Raw genomic sequence first — 27,029 nt, forward strand, 5'->3', positions numbered from 1 at the left:
TGCAATTCAAAAACTTATCATTTAAAAATAACAAGCGGGGTCGTGGGTCTTTTATATATTTCCTTATGTAAACAATAGAAATAATATAACGAGTTTAAATGGTTGTCCGGCAGATCTCACGCAAGCGGTTAGCCATTGCACGTGGAAACCTATTTACGAGGCGAGGAAATATTTTTTCCTCACCAACTATGTTTTGGGAGGGGGGGATGTTCACGTCTATCTCGCTATTGAACATTTGCGTGTCATCATCGTAGTTGCTGCCTTTATGTTCGCGACTATCTGATTTCTTCTTTGCTTCTCGCCCTCAATAATTGCCCTTCCGAATGGATTCCATTTCTCCCAAAAGTGACATTAATCTGCGAGTAAGCGGTATCCGATCTTGTAGCGGAACATTGATTTTCTCATCGTCCGTATATGGGAGGATCATATTTATAGCATTGTCACACACAACCATGTGTTTTAAGTTGTTCGAAATGAATGGTTTCGTCTGGGCTTATTTGTTGAGCGGTAAATGCCTGACATGGTAGAACTCGATAAAGGCGGCTTCCGGAAGTCTAACCTCCATTTACTCCTTCAGAAAATGTTCCACATTATGAATGTTCTGTCCTATGCGAATCGTCAATAATTTTATAATCATCGTATTTGGCTGGAATACCCCTTGTTGCTGCTGTTACTCACTGATCTCGGCAGATTACTACAGCAACAAATAAACAGTTTCTTTTATTCTCCAGACAAGGTACACCATATAAAAGGTACTATTTTTGTCGTTCGCTTCGCACTGGCTCGAGCAAAAGCATAAAGCACACTGAATTTCATGACCACTGCCTTTGGTTGTTTCGAAATAGCTTCAACTTTTTCTCAATAATTTGTTCATGCCAAATGAGCAACAAATTTTGTTAAAAGTCACCGGTTTTTAAAATTCATTTTTGAAAAATTTCGGGAGGGGCTTTAGCCCCCTAGCCCCCCCTCTGGCTACGTGCCTGATTCAGAGGGTGGCTTATTTCCGCATCAGTGTAGCAGCAGTTGTATCAAGGACAGGGGAGAGACAGGGAAAGAAGAGCAAAACTTGCAACTTTCGCTCGAACGTTGGGGGGGGGGGGGGGAAGGGGGATCAGCGAAACAAATTTGCGCCTCAGTCTAGTAAGTCGTCGAGTACCGGATTGGCGGATGGTATTCTTCGGACCCGCGGGGAATCCTTCAAAACTCATCGGACCTCGAGTCGCTCTCGCTTCAGTTTCCTTCTATGCAGGCGTAGTGGTAAGGGCGACGGCGGTTACATAGTGGCACTTTGGAGCTGATCGGTTCCACAAGGCAGGAGGAAACTCTAAAAACGAGAAATAAAAGAGAGGGGCTAAATTGGGATATTTATCGTTTTTATGAAGGTATAAATAAGGGACATATAGGGGAAATCACGAGTTGTCAGCATATCTCGGACTGGTACATTGGGTGGTCTACCTCGGGCCCGAAGGGATTCCTTTAACTGAGACCTGGCGTCACAATACCCGGCGCATACCCAGACAACGTGTTCGATGTCGTGATAGCCCTCGTCACAAGCGCACAGACTACTCTCCGCAAGCCCAATACGTCGCAAATGCGCATCCATGGTGTAGTGATTGGACATGAGTCGGGACATTACGCGAATAAAATCCCGACCCACATCCATCCCCCCGAACCAAGGCTTCGTTGATACCTTTGGGATAATCGAATGTAGCCATCGTCCAAGTTCCCCGTTGCTCCACGAGGTTTGCCAACTGTTGAGCGTCCTCTGACGACAAATACTAAAAAATTCGTTGAAGCAGATTGGTCTTTCGTATATGTCACCATTTAATGCGCCCGCCTTTGCTAATGAGTCGGCCTTTTCATTGCCCGGGATAGAACAATGAGAGGGGACCCAAACAAAGGTAATCTGATAAGATTTTTCAGATAACGTACACAAGGACTCCTGTATCATCCCCAGAAAATACGGGAGTTGCTTTTTAGGCTTCATCGCACGAAGAGCCTCGATAGAGCTGAGGCTGTCCTAAACGATGAAGTAGTGATATGTGGGCAGAGTGTCGATGATCCCAAGGGTGTACTGAATTGCAGCTAACTCTGCGACGTAAACTGAAGCGGGATCATTGAGCTTGAATGAAGCGGTGATAGTATTGTTGAAGATACCGAAGCCAGTGGACCCATCGAGATTTGATCCGTCAGTGTAAAACATTTTGTCGCAGTCGACTTCTCGGAATTTATTATAAAATATATTGGGGATCACCTGCGGGCGTATATGGTCCGGGATTCCACGAATCTCTTCCTTCATGGATGTGTCGAAGAATACAGTAGAATCAGAAGTATCTAGGAAACGGACACGGTTGGGATTGTACGAAGAAGGATTGATGCTCTGTGCCATGTAGTTGAAATACAAGGACATAAAACGGGTTTGAGAATTAAGCTCGACGAGCCTCTCGAAATTTTGAATTACCAACGGGTTCAGAATGTCGCATCGGATGATCAATCGATATGAGAGTTCCCAAAATCGATTTTTTAGCGGAAGAACGCCCGCCAGCACTTCGAGACTCATCGTATGGGTCGAGTGCATGCAACCCAAGGCAATGCGCAAGCAACGATACTGGATTCTTTCCAGTTTGATGAAGTGTATGTTCGCAGCGGAGCGGAAACAGAAACACCCGTACTCCATCACCGACAATATCGTTGTTTGGTACAACCTGATCAGGTCTCCTGGGTGGGCACCCCACCATGTTCCAGTTATTGTTCGGAGAAAATTGATCCTTTGTTGGCATTTCTGTTTCAGATACCTAATGTGACATCCCCAGGTACCTTTAGAGTCGAACCAGACCCCGAGATATTTAAATGTGAAAACCTGGTTGATCGTTGCACCCATTAACCCTTTCATGCCCAACTTTTTTCTAGTACATGTAGGGTTTCAAAACTATTTTTCTTTGAAAACGGTGGGGTCAAGAAACACGAAAAACCTTTTTTCATAAAGATAGGTGCTTCCCTCGCAGTGCTAGAAGCTGCTCAATTTTTATCTTCCAATGCTCAATACAATTCTCCCAGAATATTTACAATAGTCCAATTGCGTGGAAAATGTAGCCAAAGACAGTCTAAATTGATAAGTTTTATCAATTTTCAATAATATTGCAACATAAAGAAGATATATGAAAAATTCATTTTCCGTCGTCAACGTAAACTGTTCCTGGCAGCCCTGCTCCATTGGAATCCAATCAGACTAATTGCAATAACTTCAGTTCTAGAGCTGGTCCTTGAAACTATTAATACTCAAATGAAAGGCAATAGTCACATTTATTAGCTTACTTGTTTTTGTTAGCAAATTTTACCTTAATCGAACGTTATAGCTGTTTAAAAACGTTGTTGTCCACAAACAACATGGGCATGAATGGGTTAATAAAAGCTGGAGTAGCGCCGGCTCACGCTTCCTAGAAAAAACAACCAACTCAGTTTTCTCAGTGGAGAACTCGATACCCAGCTGAAGAGCCCAAGCAGACAAATTGTCCAAGGTATTTTGTAATGGTCCTTGCAAGTCGGCAGCTTTGGGCCCTGTAACAGAGACCACCCCGTCGTCTGCAAGTTGCCTTAGCGTGCATGAATTGGCAAGACAATCGTCAATATCATTCACGTAGAAATTGTAGAGCAGGGGACTTAGACATGAGCTCTGGGGAAGACCCATGTAGCTAAATCGCGATGTTGTTAAATCGCCATGCGAAAAGTGCATGTGCTTTTCAGACAACAGGTTTAGCAAAAAGTTATTTAAAATTGGCGAAAGACCATGCTGGTGCAGCTTCTCTGACAGAATGTTGATAGAAACTGAGTCAAAAGCCCCCTTAATATCCAAGAAGACTGATGCCATCTGCTCTTTGTTAGCATAGGCCATTTGGATTTCTGTAGAAAGCAACGCAAGGCAATCGTTCGTCCCTTTGCCTTTGCGGAAGCCAAATTGTGTATCTGACAGTAAGCCATTTGCTTCAACCCAATTGTCGAGGCGAAACAAGATCATTTTCTCGAATAACTTCCGAATACAGGACAGCATTGCAATCGGCCGATACGAGTTGTGGTCGGAGGCTGGTTTTCCTGGTTTTTGGATGGCGATGACCTTCACTTGCCTCCATTCATAAGGGACAATGTTACCCTCAAGAAACTTGTTAAATAAATTCAACAAGCGCCTTTTTGCAGTGTCAGGCAGATTCTTCAGCAAGTTGAATTTGATTCTGTCTAACCCTGGGGCGTTATTGTTGCACGATAAGAGAGCAAGTGAGAACTCCACCATCGAAAACGGTGTTTCGTTCGCGGTATCGTGAGGAGACGCGGCGCGGCACGTTTTCTGTATTAGTCCGCTACTGGACTGAGTATCTGTTTGAAAAAAGAGGACACTTGGGGTTTTGGATGTCCCTGGAAGTGGTGGGTACTCCTTGTTAGAATTAATATTTCCAAGTCCTGGAGCAAATTGCTTCGGCTTTTGTGCATCACTTCCGTTGGATTTATTGGTTGTAGATGGCGCACTCTGAGTGGACGACACCTTGGCACCCTTACGAGGCAATGTAGGGGAGGCTGGATTTCTCCTCTTCCTGGATTCCCCTGGGTTAACCAAAGATGTTCCCTCTCGTGGGTCGTCAGATTCTTGCTCAACGTTAGCCAAACCAGCATAGGAATTTTCGGACAGGACAGATGGCGAAGCATTCTTTAGCATTTCTGCATAAGAACGCCTTGAGCGTTCCTTAAGGGAGCGCTTAATTTTATCCCCGCGCTGCTTGTACGCAGGACATGATTTAAGAGCATGTGAAGGGCCCCCGCAGCAAATACACTTTTCAGTTTCTTTGTCGCAAGAGTCATCCTCATGCTCTCCTTCGCATTTGCCGCATCTTTTCTTATTTCCACAATATGTGGCTGTGTGGCCCAACTGCTTGCAATTGCTGCAGTTCATGACCCGCGGTACGAACAGGCGAACTGGTAGGCGAACCTTGTCAAGGAGGATGTAGTTGGGAAGAGAGGACCCGGCGAATGTCACCCGAATCGAGCCTGATAGAGAGTAGGTAGTCTTACCTCCCTCGGTGTTTGCGGTATACAATTGTTTGCATTCCAAGATCTTAATCTGTTCAAGAGAGGGGTCCTTAAAGCAGCCTGCTCTGTAGAATATTGAAGATCTACAGAAAGAGTGAGCGTTTCTCAGGGCTCTCTCCACGATTCGACCCGCTATTGAACGCGATGTACGATGGAGTATTGAAGCTGTACCTTCCCAAGTGGCGTGAAGATTGTCGGTTTGGCGGTGGTATGGGGCCCAAGTAGTCGAAGAATCAGTAGAAGAGGTGAAGATAGGAAGACTGGATGCAGGAAAAAAAATCTGGCGATAGTCCATCATAAAACAGTGGTGATGTTGATTAGTATCCGAGAGGCAGTGCAACAGGCGAAATTCACTATCGGAGCTTATATCACCGACATCGACCATTCAGGTTGTTGAGCATGAGGGTGGCTAGCGCTTACCGAAGCATATCGCTTGACTCGGCCTGCGTTATTGCCTGAATGATTTCCGTTGTATTGCTACCGGAGGAGGGTCAGGGGTGTTATAGGAGCAGGAAAATACCAGAGGAGCACAACGAAGAACGCGGATTGACCGGAAATATCTGCACAGATTCGGGTATGCGGAGTTCCCCCTCTAACCGGAGTATACAGACGTTGAATAGATACCGGAGCACGTAGTTTTGACTTTCCATGGTTCGGTTCAATGCAAAGCGCGGTGTTTCCTAACAGCGGGGCAGACACCAACCCACCATCTTCCACAGAATGTATCGCGATGATAATGCGCCGAACGCCATCAACGGGACCATTTCTTACGCTGACTGTGATCGTGTACTGATCGTGCGTGTGAACCGCTCCGGAATTTCAGTGAAATTTGTCTTGATGACGTTGTTTGAGGTGGAGTTGCGATTTTTCAAATTGCTATTAATCGCATTACTATTTATTAAACGGACGCGTTGAGAGAAAATTTGCGGATATTAGTTATTAAATCTAAGTTTAAGTGTCTTGCCGTCGAAAATCAACTAGTCTACAATTTCTAAACGGATCACTACAACTCGCATACGCTGTAACGATGATCTGCAAGAAGTGTACCTCTGTGATAGTGCCAGGAGAGAATATTATCATTTGTGAAGGCTTTTGTTCCTACCAATATCACGCTGACTGTGTGTCGCTGACCATTCCTGAGGTCGTCAGCTGTAACAAACATCGAAATATTTCGTGGATGTGCACACCATGTATTGAAATAATGAACGACGTTCGACATTCGGGTACTTTCCGTGATAAACGGCAAGCGCTGTCTGACGCTGACGGTTTTGTACCAATTCACCCTGCTTCTGTAGCTGTTTATGCAAAATCGCAAACCGATGAAAATAGCGAAAATTATCTGGAGGAGTTGACCAAAATAAAGCAACAAATAAACGATATTCAGGACTCTATTGCTAAGATTTCCCGTTTACGTTTCGATGATACAAGCGCGCAAAATAATTCCCCCCCCCCCGCTCAGTCATCTCCGATGTCTTCTACGAAACTACAGCAAGGCACCGGTAGTGTTTCGACAGTTTCGCACCACTCGACAATTTCTGTTTCATCGCTCTGCTGGCTTTTCTTCACACGAATCAAGAACTCCATTAGTGAAAAAGAAATCGCCGCTATGGTTGCAGGTGCGTTAGGAATTGATTCTATCAAAAAAAGTTGGTACCCTAGTGGAAGGATGCAGCATCAATGTCGTTCATATCGTTCAAGGTTGGGATCGATGTGAAGTTAAAGCGCATTACGTTATCTACAAGTACATGGCCGCGCAGAATTTGTTTTCGGGAATTCCACGTACAGTTCCATGTCTGGGAGCCCTAATATTATTATTGTTTAAATTTCACAATGTTCTAAATGTGTATTGCTTTGTATGTTCTAAGTTATTTGTTTCGAAATATATAGCAAAGTAGTTTAAATTATTTTAGGTTAAGCAGTAGTCTGTATGGTGTTTCACACCAAAGACGATATAAATAAAAAAAACCTGTTTTAATCCACCTAGCGGTGCAATTGTGCCTTTCTCATTTCTCTAACCTATGGCACGGAGGCTTTTTATGTTCAACATAATTGTGGAAATGTCCATTACATTCTTAGTACACTTTGCACTTATACACAATGGCATGCCAGCCACGAACTTGATGAGCTACGTGTCGACGGTGAAACACTTGAAACAAAAAAATATCATACTCCATTAGCCTAATCAGCATTAGATCAATGTTATCTGCTTGCTAACTCATTTTGTCATGCGGGGATGGGTATGTGAGGAGGGCGAAAGTCCCATGAATGAACGACTCCCCAGCTTAAATTGGTATGCTTTGTAATATAGTGCTGGTTTAAAGATGATGGGGTTGAAAGGGAGGGGTATGAGGTGGTGGTCTGAGGGGTGATTTAAGGAGATTTTTAAAGGAGGGGAGTGAACAGTAGAGGGGGGGTGTAACCCCTCTCCGTAAACCATCAACTACGCCCCTGTTAAAATCCAGAAACCTTATGCGAGTCGAAAAAAAAATTTGGCCGGGATTAGGTTGACGTTTTTCAGAGTGATTGCATAACCTTTCTATATGAGAAAGGCAAAAATGTGCAAAATTCAAAAAAGTGAATCTTCGTCAAATTTTTTTCGTGTTTGCATCAAATCTCGACGTTTTATGCACCTTGAATACATTTAGCATCAAAAATAAAAATTCTATTTTTAATTTTTCCTATAGTTTTTATGCGAAATTTCTGTGTGGCCGCACTCTGAAACCCGTAATTCCGGAACCAGAATTCCGATCGATCCAAAATTCAATAGCAGCCGATGGGAAGGTTGCACCTTTCATTTGAGACTAAGTTTGGGCAAATCGGTCCAGCCATCTCTGAGAAAAATTAGTGACATTATTTGACACATACGCACATACATACACACACACATACACACACACATACACACACATACATACACACATACACACACACATACAGACTTTTTCCGATCTCGACGAACTGAGTCGAATAGGATAAGACACTCGGCCCTCCGGGCCGGGATTAGGTTGACGTTTTTCAGAGTGATTGCATAACCTTTCTATATGAGAAAGGCAAAAATGTGCAAAATTCAAAAAAGTGAATCTTCGTCAAATTTTTTTCGTGTTTGTATCAAATCTCGACGTTTTATGCACCTTGAATACATTTAGCATCAAAAATAAAAATTCGATTTTTAATTTTTCCTATGGTTTTTATGCGAAATTTCTGTGTGGCCGCACTCTGAAACCCGTAATTCCGGAACCAGAATTCCGATCGATCCAAAATTCAATAGCAGCCGATGGGAAGGTTGCACCTTTCATTTGAGACAAAGTTTGGGCAAATCGGTCCAGCCATCTCTGAGAAAAATTAGTGACATTATTTGACACATACGCACATACACACACACACACATACACACACACATACACACACATACATACACACATACACACACACATACAGACTTTTTCCGATCTCGACGAACTGAGTCGAATGGGATATGACACTCGGCCCTCCGGGCCGGGATTAGGTTGACGTTTTTCAGAGTGATTGCATAACCTTTCTATATGAGAAAGGCAAAAATGTGCAAAATTCAAAAAAGTGAATCTTCGTCAAATTTTTTTCGTGTTTGCATCAAATCTCGACGTTTTATGCACCTTGAATACATTTAGCATCAAAAATAAAAATTCTATTTTTAATTTTTCCTATAGTTTTTATGCGAAATTTCTGTGTGGCCGCACTCTGAAACCCGTAATTCCGGAACCAGAATTCCGATCGATCCAAAATTCAATAGCAGCCGATGGGAAGGTTGCACCTTTCATTTGAGACTAAGTTTGGATAAATCGGTCCAGCCATCTCTGAGAAAAATTAGTGACATTATTTGACACATACGCACATACACACACACATACACACACACATACACACACATACATACACACATACACACACACATACAGACTTTTTCCGATCTCGACGAACTGAGTCGAATGGGATATGACACTCGGCCCTCCGGGCCGGGATTAGGTTGACGTTTTTCAGAGTGATTGCATAACCTTTCTATATGAGAAAGGCAAAAATGTGCAAAATTCAAAAAAGTGAATCTTCGTCAAATTTTTTTCGTGTTTGCATCAAATCTCGACGTTTTATGCACCTTGAATACATTTAGCATCAAAAATAAAAATTCTATTTTTAATTTTTCCTATAGTTTTTATGCGAAATTTCTGTGTGGCCGCACTCTGAAACCCGTAATTCCGGAACCAGAATTCCGATCGATCCAAAATTCAATAGCAGCTGATGGGAAGGTTGCACCTTTCATTTGAGACTAAGTTTGGGCAAATCGGTCCAGCCATCTCTGAGAAAAATTAGTGACATTATTTGACACATACGCACATACATACACACACACATACACACACACATACACACACACATACATACACACACACATACAGACTTTTTCCGATCTCGATGAACTGAGTCGAATGGGATATGACACTCGGCCCTCCGGGCCGGGATTGGGTTGACGTTTTTCAGAGTGATTGCATAACCTTTCTATATGAGAAAGGCAAAAATGTGCAAAATTCAAAAAAGTGAATCTTCGTCAAATTTTTTTCGTGTTTGCATCAAATCTCGACGTTTTATGCACCTTGAATACATTTAGCATCAAAAATAAAAATTCTATTTTTAGTTTTTCCTATAGTTTTTATGCGAAATTTCTGTGTGGCCGCACTCTGAAACCCGTAATTCCGGAACCAGAATTCCGATCGATCCAAAATTCAATAGCAGCCGATGGGAAGGTTGCACCTTTCATTTGAGACTAAGTTTGGGCAAATCGGTCCAGCCATCTCTGAGAAAAATTAGTGACATTATTTGACACATACGCACATACATACACACACACACATACACACACATACATACACACATACACACACACATACAGACTTTTTCCGATCTCGACGAACTGAGTCGAATGGGATATGACACTCGGCCCTCCGGGCCGGGATTAGGTTGACGTTTTTCAGAGTGATTGCACAACCTTTCTATATGAGAAAGGCAAAAAATATGCAAACTATGTCGGCTCTGCAGTGAAAATGGCGGGATGATCAAGCGAGTGGTTGAATGGAACAATGGGTGGCAAAATTTACTGTCTGGAACTTGCTGAGCGTCGACGTCTAAAAAGCGTCATAAAGGTCATCAAGGCGCCAGTATATCGGACGCCACGCTCTACCCCGAATTCTCTGACCGACCTCATCAACCTTCCGGGAAGTCCGTGAGTAGTCTATTGTCACCGTTGGGTCATCGGGAGCCAGCGTATCGGAAGCGCTAAATCGACATCTACACCACAGTAGATCACGACAAAACTGTGAGCTAAATGGCTCATACAACGGGCATCGATATGGGGAGAAATTCCGCCGCCGAGAAACTCTCAGTTGGGATTTAGTAGCCTCACTGCCGGAAAATAGATCTCCTACATCCTACAGAACTTGAATCGAGTGGCAGATAACGCTCGGAACTCCGAATTTTGGTTGAAAGTGATTGTGTAACCTTTCCTTATATAAAAATGGTAAAATACCCTGATGACTCCTGTACGTTTCATAAATCGTACGTCTATCAGATGAAGTTTTTAGTTCTATGGTGTGGCTACATACTCCGTAACCAAGTGGGGAATATATAAGGATTTTGAAGAGCTTAATGATTATCATGCACCAAGTAAGCAAATCTGTATGTCTTTGAGCAGAAGCGATTAACCAAAGCCGCCGTTTCCACTTGAGCTCGAAAAATTATAGTATGCGAAGAAAGTACGTTCCACAGACTGCTGTATATAAAATATGCAATAGAAAAAAAATATTTCAGCTCAGATAAAACCTTTATATTTGTGTAGCACTTTTCAAATTGTTCCATAGTGAATTCCAAAATTTCAAACTAAATTGTTATAATCCTGTTCCCTTACTTCAATATCAAGCAGAGTAATCTTTGATGGGTTTTTATCAGACATTGCATTTATCGCTCATATGAGTAAATGCGCCCGGATAGTTTGCTACTGCGACAATAAAAACTCACTTTCTCACACGAAAAGTTATTGGCACTCACAAAACTTCTCCGGATAAATACAACGTGTTATTTCTCCGGATAAATAAAACAGCCGGAGAACGAATGAATGAGTTTATCACGGTATCTTTTTTGCGTTCTCTGCTTTGCTGTCGTTATTCCAAAACACGAAAAAACAAGTCTATCATACTTCTTTGCCGCTTTTCTTTGTAATTAAATGTATTTTTTGAAATTTTAATTGATTTCCACGAAATTAGAATTTTATCACTTTCTCCGGTGAGAAGGAAAAAGTCAAATAAAGCAACTTTCGATTGCTTAAACTTGATTTGAACATGCTCAAACCGTTATATTTTGGAAAAAAATACCACTCCATTCAATATAAAAGTTTTGCTGCGATATAGCTTGTTAAAAATATTTGTAGCGGCCTAATATTTGAATTCAACTCCCAAAAGTTTCTATTTGGACAAATCGAATGTACCACGATTTGTTTACATCATCGTAACTAGAGTAGTCTCTGCTATCACTATTCAAACTATTGAAAAAACTCAAGAGAGGCTTTTTTCGTGGTATCCAATGGATCGAAATAGTAAGTTAAACGAAAGCAATCTATGAAAAAATCACCTCAGGGGCAATATCCGAACCTGCAATCCTTGGGACTCCGGCCCAATGCACAGACCTTATGTAATCCCTGAGATATGATGATATCTCAGAAAGAACACATGATTATCGCATTGGCGTCAATGATCGTGCCATTATGTGAAAAAAATCAACCCTGAGCGGGATTCGAACCTGCAACCCTTGGGACACCGGCTCAATGCACCAACCCTTATTCTATCCCTGGGTTATGATGACATACCATGAAGACCACATGATTGGCCTCACGTGGTCAAACTGATAAGGGGGAAAATTAGGGAGCTCGCCTACCCTATGAAAACTTATGCAAACTGAACTAGGTTTGGAAAGATAATTGAAAAGTCTTGAAAAATCTTTAATAAATGTTTCAATAGATAAAACTCAGTTGTGATTTTTGTGTTCAGTGGACTTTTAAATGCAAGTAGAACCTAATACATTTATTGTGTAAACTAGTATATTTTAGGAAAAATTCGGGAGTGGATCACCCTTTTCCAAATTAAAAGTTGAACTATCAGATAAGATCAGATAAGTTTCATACAAAATTTCAAATACTTGCCAAAAAGCTGGGGTACTAAAGTGGGTGTTGTCAAAAACAGGAAGGCATTGATTATATCGTATCAAATCGCCACGGTGCTCAAAGTAGTCGATAAATGAAACATTGTAGCACAGATCCAACTAGATCAAAGTCTATAAAAGTTCTGTCTCGCTTTTAATTAATTCTAGGTACTAAACATATGTTATCTTAATCCGATCCTGGCGATCTTCGAACCCGCAAGAGTGGTTGCAGTGCACCGAGCAACTATTGAGCCAAATTTAACGTTCCCATTTTGGCATTAAAAAGCATCGCCACCGGCTGCCACGATCCGGCGGTGCCACCGAAAACTAGCGAATTCAAAACAACAAACAGGTTTTACAGGTTGCGGCTACCCGGCAATAGAAACCCACTTGTAGAGTTAAGGCTGCGTTTCAACTATCCAACAACCAACCCCGAGCGAGCGCGGCTGCTGCCAAAAAATTTGATCATGTGCACAAGTTTTGCACTCAACACTGACCAGAAACTGGTCTCTGGTGGGTCTCTCCGCGTGGCTATTGTGTGATTTTGGGGCCCGGTTCCAACCGGCAGCGGACTGGTATATATTTGAATAATTTATTAACTGAATCATAAAAGTTTGTGCAGTTTCGGTCATTTCATCTGATTAGTACTCTGCGGTGGTGATGCTGCCTCGCACCACTTACCTACCACACCGCTGGAGGCCAGATTCGGATCGGACCCCCGTGCAAACGGGGGCTCAATTCCTTTCACTTGGTTCGGTCCATCCAAACAACTTGACTGAATTGAAGGTTTGATCACCTTCAGGCTTCTGGCGAAACGGATCGGTTTTTGGGATGCAGAATGATCTGATTTTAAGGAAAAGTTGATTTAGTTTAGTTGTGGCAGTTTAATGATTCGGTTTTGAAACCGATCGTGCATATACGATCTGATATTGGACGGGATTTTTGCGCTACTAGCTGTTTAAGGAGCTACTGTTGAAAGTAAATTGCGCCAATTTTTAAGTCGGTAGTTTAACTTGATTTTTGAAGCATTATAAAATATTATGCATTACGGAAAAGTAAATTAATTCTAACACTAATCGGTTTTTAACATTTCTTAAAATTACTAGTTCTGTTAAAAGCCCTCTCTATGTTTATTTTTCATCTGCTCTGTATTGGTCTTCATACAATGTTGTTGGAATGAGATAGCACGTTTGAAGTTACAATTCTTAAGTAATTTCAAGTTAGTTTTTTGACCATTACTTGGTTTTAGTTTTATTTGCCTGGTTGACTCTTTGCTATAGGGCGGTACATGCTGGTTTACTGCTTAGAAAGCCGTCCTAGTCTGTTTGCTAGCAAGATTCGCCATTTTAGTTCTCTATGTTGATTAGCTGTAGAAGAGTGCTTGGCTTGTTCAATTGTATCTCTAAAGTGTAATCAATAGGAGGAATCTTATGGTTTTAGAACTGTTTCACGAACACAAACTGTAAATCTGAAAGTATTTTTGGAGTTTCATTTCAAACATCGCACTAAACCTTATCAAACGAATAATGATGATTGGATCACATTGCTGTACGATTGAAAAGACCTTCTTCTTCAAGAAATCTAGCTTGTCTATTCTGGAAGCGGTCATGGAGTATCAAATTGAAACGGTCGTTACGGTTGCCCACGTTTCTTCCTTATTCAAGTTTCAAAATGATTCGTTGATTAAATTCATCATTAAATGAATAATTTGATTGCCGTATAATTTTGTACGCTGCGCAGTTCGCCTGGCCGCTATAATACCATATGTGCCACAAACATTAATACTGACAAGAAAAATTGTTGGCAAACAAATTACGTTCCAAGCTAGTGATCACATGCCGAACCCAAATCGAAGAATTAAGCATTGTCAACACTATCTACTTTGTCTGGGTGCCCGGACGCTCCGGTAGTACTGGAAATGAATGGGATGACGAATCAGCCATGACAGGTACAGCGATTGACTTTGTTGGACGTTTCTAGAACAATCGTGCCCAGTGATTTCGATAAATCTTCTGCTTTATTCGAAACTCCACTACGGCATACTGACCAAGGCTTTAACCGATCACTGCAAACTCAATGGCTACTATTCAATGCGTTGAGTCATTTTCATGTGATCTATATGAATCCGACAACGGTACCCCATATCATCTGATATGCAGCTGCCTAGAAACAACGCAATTACGATTTCGAGTTGACGAAACAGTGTTTGGGCAACTGAAAACTAGTAACATACAAAAGATTTTAATCCAATGCGGTAAAAAGCTTTAGGCTTTCTCACAGGTGATTTGAACTACTTGTGAGTTTAACTTGTCTGCTATTTGTGTTTCGGCTGTCATTTTCCCCACCCTTCCAATTCTGCTTTCTCGTTACTTCTTCTCCTTTTCTATGAGAAACCACGACAAGCCACATATCCCCAACTACATACGGAACATACAATATGTTTTGATTGCGAATTCATGATTCCTGTGGCAAGATTGCTACAAGGTTCTACCCAAGTAACTATAAGCCATTGCACAATATTGGCTGTACAGTTGCACGAATGTTGCATTCAAACTGCATTGTAGTTTTTACAATGCATTTATGCTCTATAGATACATACATAAACAGCCGAAATATAGCATTATCGCTTGCTCTATATACGTATATAGAACTGACATGCTTCAAGGATTTTTAAAGCATGTATGCTTCACATATACAGTTGGTGCTATTATAGAACTAATATAAAGCCAGTATAATGCTATTGTAATGCTATGGATTGGAAATATTTTGCCGTTTCTGGCATTTTATCAGAATCAGTACTTTAAGACTGCTCTATGCGCAGCTCTAATGCAGAAATTAGTCTACTTAGTCTTAGAGACCACCAACACAATCGTAGAATGAAATCAAGTTGTAACTAGCTGATCACCTCGTTACCTCCGGGTGCTAGTCAGTATATGCAAAGCACTTCAGCGGGCTTAGACTGTCTTCGGAGGCACAGCAGTAACATCGAAAAGTGAATTAAAATAGTTGGGAGTAATGTTAGACGATCGATTATACTTTAATAACCACATTGTTAGAAGGCGGAGAAGGTGATCAACGCGGTAGTTCGAATTATACACTGGTGATCCAAGGAGCAGTAAGAGATGTCTTCTAGATGGGGTCGCGTTTTAGATACTGAGGAAAGGTTTTCCAGTCTGGAGCCCTGCGCTAAAGACCAAACGAAATCGAGATAAGCTGAATAGCCTGTTCCGCCTCGTGGCCATTCAAGTAGCGAGCGCGTACAGAAGCCAGTCTGCGTCATCGCCGGGATGATCTCTATCGGCATTACCCTAACTAAGTATATCGAGTGTGATCGACGGAGGGGAACGTGGGAGGTGTGAGAAGGATGTGGCAAAAAATTCATTTCTACGTCGCATCTGAGTCTGTCAACGGACAAATCCACATGGAAGCGTCCAAAAGTAACTTCTTTAGATCCTACGAAGACTGGACACTTTTTGGGCGAATTTGGCCGAATGCTATCACAAAAACAAAAAAAATCTGCGTCATGAGAACAAACGTTCATGAAATGTCAAAAAAGTTGTGAAAGTGTTATATACGTATCAAACCTAGCTTTACCTTTGATTTGATTAAATGTGTCACTGCAAATATGCGTGCATTTGAGCGAAAAAGTTTTTTTAATATTCCAAAATTGTGGTTTGTCCTCAAAGTACGCTTCATACAAGCTGCACAATCTTGCGCGGTTGAAATCAAATAATTTAAATTTAAAAATTCAGTGTTTCTCTGCTAAATTCAAAACCTCGGTTTATGGACAAATGCCGAATGCTAAAGCATATTATGCGTCGCGGAAGCGTTCACTTGGCATCTCTTATATTCCGACTGTTTTACATTACTGGCATTGAAAGGAATTGTACCGATGATATTGATAGATTCGAGTAATTTTTGTGCTTCGTTTTGAACGCAAATTTAAACGAACTTTACATGGCAAATAATATATTGAACACTTCTAATATCGAATAGTGAAAATGTTAACTGTTGAGATGCATAAAAAATCTTTTTTTTTTCAATTCGAAATGTTTTGTGCGGAAGGCAACCCATTCATGCCCATGTTGTTTATGGACAACAACGTTTTTAAACAGCTATAACTTTTGATTGAGGCAAGATTTGCTCACAAAAACAAGTAAATCTAATAAATGTGACTGTTGTCTTTCATTTGAGTACTAACCGTTACAAGGATCAGCTTTAGAACAGAAGTTATTGCAGTTAGTCTGATTGGATTACAATGGAGCAGTGCTGCCAAGGACAGTTTAAGTCGACGACGAAAAATAAATTTCTCATATATCTTCGTTGTTTCAATATTATTGAAAACTGATAAAACTTATCAATTTTGACTGTATCGATTTTGTTGGCTATTTTCGGCAAATTTGAGACTAAGAGAAACGAAAGCAATGAAATTGAAAGACGGATAGGTATTCTAGAGCGAATCAGTTATAAACTTAGAACTACCGACGCCGGCGGTAAAACATGATGATGAGTTATGTTCTACCATAGACCATGCGGTAGACTTGGGTGCAACGCCCAACTCCTACTCTGCATAAGGCAAAGAATTCTTCACATTTCCTTTCGATCATGCCCATATGAGCCTGCCTAGTTCTAGTTTTCCGTTCTAAGTTTATAACTGATTCGCTCTAGAATACCTATCCGTCTTTCAATTTCATTGCTTTCGTTTCTCTTAGTCTCAAATTTGCCGAAAATAGCCAACAAAATCGATACAGTAGAACCTTGCGGCAATTAAAACATAGTAACTTATCAATTTTGAGTGCCTTTGGCTACGTTTTCCACGCAAGTGGACTATTGTAAATATTCTAGGATTGTATTGAGCATTGGAAGGTAAAAATTGAGCAGCTTCTAGCACTGCGAGGGAAGCTCCTATCTTTTTGAAAAATGGTTTTTCGTGTTCCTTGGCTCCACCGTTTTCAAGAAAAAATAGTTTTGAAATCCTATATGCACTAGAAAAACCTGTTTTAATCCACCTAGCGGTGCAATTGTGCCTTTCTCATTTCTCTAACCTATGGCACGGAGGCTTTTTATGTTCAACATAATTGTGGAAATGTCCATTACATTCTTAGTACACTTTGCACTTATACACAATGGCATGCCAGCCACGAACTTGATGAGCTACGTGTCGACGGTGAAACACTTGAAACAAAAAAATATCATACTCCATTAGCCTAATCAGCATTAGATCAATGTTATCTGCTTGCTAACTCATTTTGTCATGCGGGGATGGGTATGTGAGGAGGGCGAAAGTCCCATGAATGAACGACTCCCCAGCTTAAATTGGTATGCTTTGTAATATAGTGCTGGTTTAAAGATGATGGGGTTGAAAGGGAGGGGTATGAGGTGGTGGTCTGAGGGGTGATTTAAGGAGATTTTTAAAGGAGGGGAGTGAACAGTAGAGGGGGGGTGTAACCCCTCTCCGTAAACCATCAACTACGCCCCTGTTAAAATCCAGAAACCTTATGCGAGTCGAAAAAAAAATTTGGCCGGGATTAGGTTGACGTTTTTCAGAGTGATTGCATAACCTTTCTATATGAGAAAGGCAAAAATGTGCAAAATTCAAAAAAGTGAATCTTCGTCAAATTTTTTTCGTGTTTGCATCAAATCTCGACGTTTTATGCACCTTGAATACATTTAGCATCAAAAATAAAAATTCTATTTTTAATTTTTCCTATAGTTTTTATGCGAAATTTCTGTGTGGCCGCACTCTGAAACCCGTAATTCCGGAACCAGAATTCCGATCGATCCAAAATTCAATAGCAGCCGATGGGAAGGTTGCACCTTTCATTTGAGACTAAGTTTGGGCAAATCGGTCCAGCCATCTCTGAGAAAAATTAGTGACATTATTTGACACATACGCACATACATACACACACACACACATACACACACATGCATACACACATACACACACACATACAGACTTTTTCCGATCTCGACGAACTGAGTCGAATGGGATATGACACTCGGCCCTCCGGGCCGGGATTAGGTTGACGTTTTTCAGAGTGATTGCATAACCTTTCTATATGAGAAAGGCAAAAATGTGCAAAATTCAAAAAAGTGAATCTTCGTCAAATTTTTTTCGTGTTTGCATCAAATCTCGACGTTTTATGCACCTTGAATACATTTAGCATCAAAAATAAAAAATTTATTTTTAATTTTTCCTATAGTTTTTATGCGAAATTTCTGTGTGGCCGCACTCTGAAACCCGTAATTCCGGAACCAGAATTCCGATCGATCCAAAATTCAATAGCAGCCGATGGGAAGGTTGCACCTTTCATTTGAGACTAAGTTTGGGCAAATCGGTCCAGCCATCTCTGAGAAAAATTAGTGACATTATTTGACACATACGCACATACATACACACACATACACACACACATACACACACATACATACACACACACATACAGACTTTTTCCGATCTCGATGAACTGAGTCGAATGGGATATGACACTCGGCCCTCCGGGCCGGGATTAGGTTGACGTTTTTCAGAGTGATTGCATAACCTTTCTATATGAGAAAGGCAAAAATGTGCAAAATTCAAAAAAGTGAATCTTCGTCAAATTTTTTTCGTGTTTGCATCAAATCTCGACGTTTTATGCACCTTGAATACATTTAGCATCAAAAATAAAAATTCGATTTTTAATTTTTCCTATGGTTTTTATGCGAAATTTCTGTGTGGCCGAACTCTGAAACCCGTAATTCCGGAACCAGAATTCCGATCGATCCAAAATTCAATAGCAGCCGATGGGAAGGTTGCACCTTTCATTTGAGACTAAGTTTGGGCAAATCGGTCCAGCCATCTCTGAGAAAAATTAGTGACATTATTTGACACATACGCACATACATACACACACACATACACACACACATACATACACACATACACACACACACATACAGACTTTTTCCGATCTCGACGAACTGAGTCGAATGGGATATGACACTCGGCCCTCCGGGCCGGGATTAGGTTGACGTTTTTCAGAGTGATTGCATAACCTTTCTATATGAGAAAGGCAAAAAGTTGGGTATGAAAGGGTTAAATTAGTTTTTAGCGTTTGGGATTCTCCTCATCAGTAACTAGCATCATGTTGGTGCCAGATTCATGGTTTTGGCGTCTAATCAGTGCCAATTTTGGTGCTAGTCTAGATTTATCATCTAACTGGCACCAAGATGGTGCTAGTTACTGATGAGCAGAATCCGAAACGCTAAACACTTATTTAAAACTAGCTAACTAATTTCCATATTCACATTTCTTTCCCGTCGGTTCCTCTCCGCACTGGGTTTCTATCATCGTCATACGGGGCAGCGATTATGCCATCTGAACCCTGGATATCACATGAGTCGGTTTAACTTCTACCACGTAGGGAGATATATCCAGAGATTTTTCAGAGAGGATCTCAACGACTTCTACGGGGAATGAACCTAGACCCACTGAGCATAGAAACATTCAGGCTTGTCACTCAACTACCAAGGCTGTCTTCGAAACACCAATATGTTCAATAGGGATACTATTATTACTACTTAAAATGCACCAGTTCGCTTTCTACGCCAACAAAAATCTACCTCAATAAAGGGATAATATTTCAAAGAACCGTAATTCATATTTCGGCAGAAAAGAATGCGAAACAATGTAAATGAACATGTGCAAACTACATCAAGTATTCCAAAAATCATGAACAGCAGTGCGCTTTGTTATTGGTTACACATTATGGAGTATAACGATACATTTTTTCCTACTTTGGACATCATTCCAAAACGTCTTTTTCAAACAACGTCTTACAACTATGAAGGTCAGATTACATCGTCTAGAACAGCGGTTCTCAACCTTTTTCGTTCCGCGGATCCCTTCGTAATTACTCAGGGTTGTTGCGGACCCCGCGGCTTAAATCCATTTGTGTACTATACAAATATTGTTTTCAGTCTGCTACAAAAAAGGTCCTTCCGAGATAAATCATTTTCATCACGGACACCTGGTCACTACTTCCGCGGACCCCAGGTTGAGAATTACTGGTCTAGTAAGACCATAGAAGTTGGTTTGTCCATTACACTGGGCGCAGCTCACCTGAGATCGAACTCCCATCAGGCCGTAGAGCAGCTATTTATACTTGTTCAATCGTTGGGGCCCCTTATTTCAATAGTGCCCAGTAGGGTGGGACAAAAAATAGATTCCTGCTCCGAGCAACTTTTTGGATACCTTTCGAGTTCTAGAACAGAAATTTTGCGCCCACGGTTTAAAGTTTACATGGGATTTCGAATCAGAAAATTGACTTTCACAAAGCAATTCCTCCAGAAGTCGTCCATTGCCTTCTGAAAATAAACCGATACGTGGTTTTCCTAGGAAATTTAACGAAGAAACAAAGTCTCCAAGACCATGAAACGATATGGTGCTTGTGAAAATAGTTATAAGGCAGATCATCAATCATCTGACGATTGATAAAATATTTTCTTGCACCACTGCTGGTGGATCTCGATTTAGATGCAACTTTTTTTTTGCTTGCTCTTATTGGGTCCAAATCAATAACCTGAGCTGGTTGGTCCCCCCACAAGAGTTTTGATGGATAAAATGAGTTTTTTGTACACAATAAGAGAGAGTTAAAACATGTTGCATTTAATTCGACCGTCAGCAGCATCATTTCATCAATCGTCAGAGCACAATTGGTTTTTTGCTTAAGATCTTTTTCCACTAGCGTCATATCGTTTTGTGATCTTCAAGACTTTGATTCCTTAATAAATTTTCTATGAAACAATATATCGATTTATTTTTAGGAGGCAATGGGTGACCCTCAGAAAAAATATTTTGTGAAAATCTGTTTCTCCATATGAAATGCCATGTAAACTTTAAACAGTGGGCGCAAAAATATAGTGCACAGTTGTTCTAGGGTCTAAATGGTAGCAAGATTTTATTTTTTTTTTCATATAACCGCGTTCCACTCTAGTGCCCAGGGACCCCGCGTTGTCTTCAACCCGCGACTTCTTCAGGAAGTGTCTACATATGTTCGGACAAACGCATGCACCCTACTGCCCGTAATGTGAGTGTGTGGAGGAAACGCTGGACCTCGTGGTTTTCGACTGCCCCATATTCGAGGAAGTGCGAAACAAGTCTCCGACTTTAAGTGTAGAGAATGTCGTAAAACAAACTAGTAGAGCAGCAGTCACGCCAGATACTAGTAGATCTACAGAGGAAATGGAGCAGAGATCAACGACGTAGCGACGAGAGCTGACTGTTCGAATAATCGCCCCGTGAAGTAGACTGGTAGATCTACCGCCGGGAACTAGTTCGAGTAGTTCGCGTCGATGCAATGGTTGCAGGTCCTCGACGCGCCAGTGATCCGAACGTCACGCTCCATCTGGAATCGCAGGACCTACGTGGTGCAACGCTGACGACTATCCGAGTAGGTCGCGATAAAATTGGGATCTAAATGGCTTACGAAAACAGTAGACGAATGGCTCACTGGGACGGGAACTAAATGTCAAAGGGAAACGGAAGCTGATTGGTGCACGGATATTCATCGCCGAGGGCTATCCGAGTAGATCTTGCATGGCGCAGGTATGCAGAGGATTATCAATGGTTAAGTCGAGAACCAAAAGAAAAAGAGTAATTTAAATAATCATCGAACAAGGCCACTGAAACATCAAACAGCAGACAGTCCGCAACCACCTGTCCGCATAAACATTTCAACCGGGAAACAGTTTTTTTCTGGTAGGTCAACAACAATTAATTTAGCTGAGTTCACTTCGTCTGGGCTTTAAAAAGTAGAAAATAGTGCGCTGGTGTACTCCGTATATACTGATCTATAGGCGGCTTTTGATTGTGTTCATCATTTTCTGCTGTTTTGAGCGGCTAGGAGTCTCGATTAATTTTACCGAATGGCTTAAATCGTATCTCAGATACCGTTTCCTCTCTGTGAAAGTAGGGAACAATGAATCGTACGCCTTTACCATTTTTTCGGGAGTGCCACAAGGAAGCAATCTTGGACCTTTGCTGTTTACCTTGTTTTTCAATGACGTTTGCTATGTTATTCCGTTTGGGTGCAAAATTGTTTGGGCTGATGCCCTCAAACTGTTTCTCATTAGACAATCTACAACCGACTGTATTGAGCTGTAACGACCACTAGATGCCTTCTGTAACTGGTGTACAGGGAGTTTATTGATTATCAGTGTTTATAAATGCTCTGTGATTTCCTTCACCCGCAAAGGAATTTCAATCTTATGGAACTGCATCATCAATAGGGAACCAGTTCGGTTTCTCATCTAGCACAGTTCACATGCTAAAAATCGCTTCGCTGCAGCTAATCAAATTTACCCGTGTGCTACGTTGTGTAGTTTCAAAAGCGAAATTCGAACCCTACTATCTAGTGTGTGAAACGTGAACAAACAAGGAGTGACACTGCAAACCCGAGCAAACGGAAAGTCCATAGTACTCCCATGGTCATAGTTCAATTTCACCCCCACTGCATGGTGTTTTGATAGTGCTTTGGATGGGGTCAACCCATGAAAACACCATCGACATGGTCCGGTAGATCCCATATAAAGATTATGGTTATATTTTGGTGTATTTATGGGTTATTAGGATCATTCGATGGTGTTTTGATGGTCGTGAAGCTTGGCACAGACCATATTTATGTTCTATTTAACCATTCAGAATCATTTGCTTCGCAGAACAACTTGAAACATGTTATAGAATGCAATGATATTATATACAACATCCCAGTATACATAGACAATGACACTATTGAAGTTGAGTTACGTGACCTGGCACCGTGTACTAATCCCGCTGCTATCGAATAGCGCTGCTATCGAATAGATAGATACTTGGAGCATTTTTTTTCTCAAGTCTTCGCAGCGGAATTCGTGTAGTGAGAATGCGTCCGTTTATACCTATCCCCTCCTACCTAACAATCAAATGCACATCACTTGGTGTTATATTTAATCAGCGAACATTGGTTACGCACCCAAGGCAAATTCATACGTGCCAGTTCTGTGATCAATCGATACACTTGGGAAAACGTTACGTGAAGGAAGTTAAGGAAATTCCAGATGATACGACCAAGACCAGTACACAGTCGCCATATGCTAAACCACAACCGGTTGTTAAACCATGGAATGCGGACTGCGCATTTACGAACACCAACTCAACAACGATCGGGCTCAGTACCACTAAACCAACTGCCTATACGAACAGCGAAAGTACAACGATTACACCAAATGATTCCAAAGCAACAACTAACATCACCATAAAAGAATCAGATGCCGACGAAGACCGTTCTACAACTACGACCAGGGTTGCCACTATTTTTCAAAGAATATCTGGCAGATCAATTAAAAATGTCTGGCAAAATCTGTCTTTTAACAGCGACCTCAAAGTCATTAATATTTATTGGAATTTATTGGAAAATATACCCCAAATTTCCAAAATGTGTGTGCAAACACTTCTGTAATTTAAAAATCTGGCAGAATGAGAGGTTTGTCTTTTTGTCTGGAAGCTGCAAAAAACTTTTGCTGTGCCAGATAAATCCGGCATAATGGCATCCCTTACTACGACCCGTGAACTCAAGAAACAAATAAGAACATCCGATCGTAAGCAACATGAATACAGTACTGATAACGACATGGATGTGAACGAAAACGCGAGAATAAGCAGACTGAATGACCCTCAAGTTACGGCCGACATCGCAGCTAATATTTCACCGCCAAGTTCTTAACACGCAGCAGCAAGTTGAGTCAGCAAGATCAGCTGGACAGACATTTTGAAAATTAACTTTTTACAAATTATTAAAATTAAAAAAGACCCACGACTCAGTTATGATAACGAATTGAGCCGTGGCAAAAAAATAAAAGAAGGGAAACAATCAATGGGGGATCGCTCCAAAGAGTCTCAGTTGTCAAAAATCTTGGTAATCAGCTGGGTTCTCAACTGTTTTTCATTGATCACTATTCCCCCAATATAACATAGGCAAACCGAAGCCTTGGCTTGATTGTGAAACGAAACGGTGCTCCATCTATTCTCTCATAGATCAATATAAATGTGCCTCCTGCACGGAAAATAACTGTTCCAAAAATCGTGAATATAGTGCCATGAATTCTCAGGTTTTTACGTTACGAAAACAGGGCCATGAACTTAAAATCATGCGTTTTATAATTATTTTCAATTTTCTTTCTGTAGCGCACGCATAACGCTTTTATTAGTAGAAATATTTGTTTTTGTTTTGTGAACGTCAATCTCGGTCTCCGCCATTACTAAATCAATGTTCTGTACGTGAAATAGTTCACAACTTTATGAATACCTATTATTTATTAAACCAAAGGTTGCCGCATGGATTTAGGAACATTAGTTCACAAAATCAAAACGTTCTGGATATTTTTTTGCGAACTATTTCACGAAACTCGAAATTTTATTCATGAATCCATTCAATCCTCGTGAACTAATTCATGTTTCCTAATATATTAATATACTAATATATTATCTTGAAATATTATTCATGTATTCGTGGACTGGTTCATACCTAGTATAATAGTCCTGTCTGATTGTGCGTGCCCACACAATTTTAATAATAATAATGATTCATGTATTTTTGAACTGGATCATGAATCCTAGTATAATAGTCCGACTAACCAATCGTGCTCGTGGAATAGTGCGCAAAATCATCAAATATTATTCATGTATTCGTGAACTGGTTCATGATTCCTAATATATATATATATATATATATATATATATATATATATATATATATATATATATATATATATATATATATATATATATATATATATATATATATATATATATATATATATATATATATATATATATATATATATATATATATATATATATATATATATATATATATATATATATATATATATATATATATATATATATATATATATATAAGTCATGATTCAATATTCGTGCTCGTGAAATCATTTACAAAATCATGAAATATTAATCATATATTCCCCAAGCAACACTTGCAACATGCGATTACCGCGGTTCGTTGCATAAGCGTAATCTTTTGCTGGTACGCTTTTTTGGTTGCCAAATCAGTTGAATAATGGTTGATGTACCCTTCTTTTCAACGAATTATGTTGCAGAAACTGTTAGTCAACAAACGGTGTTGCTCGGATTGTGAACTGGTTCATGATACCTAGTATAATAGTCACGGCGTACTATGCGTGCTCATGAAATAATTCACGAAATCGTAAAATATTATTCATGTATTCGTGAACTGGTTTATGATTCCTAATACATGCTTTACGTGCTATTTTATATGGAATGCCTAGCTTTTAGCGACCAGTAATAGGTACCAGCTATTACTGGTCGCTAAAAGCTAGAAAACTATTAGGACATCGCGATCAGGTGAAGAGAATTTACGAATACCATGAGTAAATTGCTGATATCATGAACATGAGTCACATTACTCCACGTGTCAAATTCGAAACTAAGCTGCAGAATAAAATATCACGATAACATGAACACAAATTACGAAAATCGTAACTAAGATCTTGAATTCATGAACACAAATCACATAACTCGTGACAAAAATATCAAAAATCGTGATTAAGGTCCTGAAATTATGAAAATCATGACAAAGTTACTAAAATCATAATCATAGATCATATTACTCGTGATTAAAATATCAAAAATCATGACGAAGATCCTAAACTCATGAACATCAGTCAATCTACTATATCGATAACGTGAATAGAAATTACGAAAATCGCGTCTAAGATCCTGAAATCATTTACACAAAACCCACATGTCTGCTTAGCTTAGCTTAGTTGACCGTGAATTTCCCGTGATTGATCAAAGCCTGTTGAAATTGCATATTGAACCAATTGTATGACATTTGGGAGTAATACATCATACAAAACGTGCATCCTAAAGAGACTAAGATTATAGTATGATCAATAATGTAGATGGCCACGCCCATGTAGGTGAATTTTGGGATGGGAAGGAATGTTTGTTCAACATTTGTGACTATTACGACCGAGGAATTCTCTGCATCATCCACAAGTATCATAGGATAGGATTGCTGTTAGTAGGTAGGGAGATGAATTAGGATATATCTTGGTAGATATTGTGATTTAGCTAACTACTCACGCGCTTTGTCTTATCATTTTATATCAACGTTCCAGTGGAAATGTGGATTCCATTCAACACTTTAAAAATCATTCTTCTGTGGGGTGTTTTGTAAAAGGATAAAATCGCGTGGAATATAATATAGATCTATTCATCTATAGACAATATGATCTTAGCAATATGTACGAAGTCGTTCGCGATCAATTTCCGAGAATTCAAAACGAGCAATTTGAACTCCGAATAGCCGGCCATCGGGAGTATTGCTTCTTATTAACACTTCAATAATCATTTTCAAAGTTTGCAGTACAAAGAAAGCGTACAAAAAGTGTAAAAGATATTCCAACATGAATGTGAAGAAATTCACTGCGAAATGTTAATGGCAAGTTGGCATCTCCACTGTCTCTATCAGACTCGTTCAAACTCGAACGAGTGACGCAGAGTACTGCACTGGATGATTTTGAAGAAAGGATCAAGATTTTACGAAATTTTGGCTTCCTACATTTTCTGACAGAGTGAAGTTCTGGAATGTTAAAATTTTTACCAATGTTTAGGAAAGCAAAAGTATTACAAAGCTAGTGTCAGACCTTCATGAGACCCCAAGAAGTCA

This window comes from Topomyia yanbarensis, chromosome 2 (genome assembly GCF_030247195.1).
Source record: "Topomyia yanbarensis strain Yona2022 chromosome 2, ASM3024719v1, whole genome shotgun sequence".
Classification (NCBI taxonomy): Eukaryota; Metazoa; Arthropoda; class Insecta; order Diptera; family Culicidae; genus Topomyia; species Topomyia yanbarensis.